Source organism: Ursus maritimus, unplaced genomic scaffold (assembly GCF_017311325.1).
Source record: "Ursus maritimus isolate PB19 unplaced genomic scaffold, ASM1731132v1 scaffold_23, whole genome shotgun sequence".
Taxonomy (NCBI): domain Eukaryota; kingdom Metazoa; phylum Chordata; class Mammalia; order Carnivora; family Ursidae; genus Ursus; species Ursus maritimus.
The window spans coordinates 7,807,236-7,809,847 of NW_024424786.1; the positions used below are offsets into that span (position 1 = coordinate 7,807,236).

General features: G+C 53.6%; 1 pseudogene; it reads left to right on the forward strand.

Moving 5' to 3' along the window:
* The first annotated feature begins 224 nt into the window (after positions 1 to 224).
* On the forward strand, positions 225 to 805 carry LOC103659447 (annotated as a pseudogene).
* The last annotated feature ends 1,807 nt before the right edge of the window (positions 806 to 2,612 follow it).

Sequence of the window (2,612 nt, forward strand, 5' to 3'; positions counted from 1 at the left end):
TGACGTCTGCTCTACCCTCCTCAAACCCAGAAAACAAGCCAGCCTCTTCTTTTTCTGGGCCTCTGTTTCCGCACTTACAAAACGAAGATTGGACGGAGTAATCCATGACCCCCGTCCCGTTCTGGCATTGTGATAATAACACAGCACTTTGAGCATCTGCAAGGTGACTTACATAAGTGTTCATCATCACAAACAATTATTTGGTCATCTCGGGGAAGGTCAGCATGCCAAGAACCCAAATACCTGTCCAGACCCCATTTGTCAGTGGTGTCCCCCTGGGTATCCCACCTCGGGAGCTCTAGCTGCTTTTCAGACCATTGAAGGGCTACGGGGTTCTCTTATAAAGCTCACATCTAAGCAGTCCGTAGGGTTTGTCAGTTTTGACAGCTGCTTAGAAGCAGAAGTTGCAAAGAATGCTTTGAATGGCATTCACTTCGATCCTGAAATCCCTCAAACACTAGGGCTAGAGTTGGCTAAGGCAACCGCGAAGATGGCCCAGAACAAGCTAGCGGAGACTCCGAGGCCCGATACCCCCCTGCCCAGCTCTGTACCTCGCTCATTGCCAGGGAGCCATTGGAGCCTACCGCGCCTGCACTTCACCCAGGAGCCCCGAAGTGTGGCCCTGTACCCTCTGTAGCCAGCAGAGTTCGCCCTTGCTCTCCCTGCCCCACTTTCCCCTGTCCCTCCTCACTGCGTGCCCGGATGCACGGGCTCCCTGGCTCCCTCCCTCCGAGGCGACCCCTGGGGCTGGAAGGCCCGCCAGGTCTGTGCTGCCAGGTCTGCGCTACCAGGTTCCCGTGTGTGATGCTGGCTGCAGTCTGCTGGGTATCCATGCGCTCTTCAGCGGTGGTGGTGTTCTCAAGCTGTCCTCAGAACCGCAGCTGCTCGGAAGACCCTGCCCAGTGGGGATCCCTTCAAGACTTTGCCACAGCCTCTAGCACTCATCTGTTTGTCTCAAAGAAAAAATATAAGAAAAATGTTTTTTTCCCCAGACAGATCGTCTGTTTTTATGTGTAATTCTTGAACTCAACTTCATAGCACTGTGGTCAGAGCGCACAGGCAACCCCTTCCCGTAATATGACAAATGAACTTTAGGGTGTTGCCCCCCCAGAAATGAGGAAGGTAATTTGTTTCAAGGTCTCCCATGCTCTCATGGGAAATGGAGTGGCTGCTGGAAAGGTCAATGGAGAGAGAGAGAACTGGCACTGGCTGTGGAGGTAACTCTTACCCAATCCCGTGGACTCAGAGTCTGGTGCTCTCTTAGACCCCATTTTTGCATGTCAAGGGCTGGTATCCACACAGAGTGGTGCTGAGTGGCGTTCCCTTGATCAGAGAGGGGTTGTCAAAGGTTGCTTGGTCTTCTCCGTTTCTTGAGCAGGAGGTGGGAGGGAAAAAGTGGATTTGAGTGAGTTTGAGTGATGGGACAGAGCTGGCTATGGGCCTAGGCCCAGCCACAGAGCTGACCAGAGTCCATCGCTGTCAGCACTTCAGTGAGGGTTAGAGTGTAAATGTTGGCACCGGGGAACTGTCCTGGCCATTGTAGGATGTCCAGCATCCCTGCCCCCTACCCACTAGATGCCAGAAGCACCCCCCATGCAACCCCAGATGAGACAACAAAAAATATCTCCAGACATTGCCAAATATTCCCTGAGGAGCAAAACTGCACCAACCCCTTCCCCAGGATTGAGAGCCATTGGTGTGAACAATTTCCTCACCCTCCTAAGAGGGTCATCAACTAGCCTCTTCCTTGCATGTCCTGGGGACTTCCCGAGAACTCTCGTGTGGCGTGTGACCACAGGGCTGGGTGAAAGCTGGACTCCGGTATAACCAGGTTCTCCCTGTCCTTCTAATAACTCTCCCCTGCAGACACCACAGAGTGAAAGCTTCTCTGGGACAGGTGCTTTCTCTTCCTCTCTATCCCTGCCAGGTTCCTTCTTATCCTCCGGCACACCAAATGTGTCCCCACCTCAGGACATTTGCACTTGTTGCTCACCCTGGCTGTGGGTCTCCTCATCGTTCATGGCTCTACTCACGTTGCACCATCTCATGGGCCGACCTTGATCATCATTCCAGGGACAACTTACTGTATCTCTCTGCTTGAGTTCCTTCAGAGCATTTTCCACCCTCTGGTATCATCTGGTTTGTTAATTTGCTTGTTTGTTTCTTGCATTCCTCCCCCACTGGACTATAAGCTTCCCAAGGACAGAGACCTGGTCTAGTCTGTTCCGTGCTGTGTCCACGCTGCCCACTGCGGTGCATGGCTAATGGTTGGTTGAACGATCTGGGTGAGCATTACTGAGCATCTACTCCTTGCCGGGCACTGGGCTCGGGGCTGAGGATGCCGAGGCGAATAGCACAGTCCCTGCCTCCTGGGAACTCGGTGCCTCGTGGAGGGAGAGCAAGAAAGGAAGTGAGGCTAGGGAAGTATGGGAGCATGGAAGGGAACAGGTAAACCTGGCTGGTAGGTGAGGAAAGATCTCTGGGGAGGTAGTTAGAGGGAAAGGGGAATGCACAGCCCGCACACAGTCATGGAGATACAGGGGGCCGTGGATGATGCCCAGGGGACAGGGAAGGAGCGTAGCCCAAAGCCCCAGGCAGTGGAGTACCAGTGT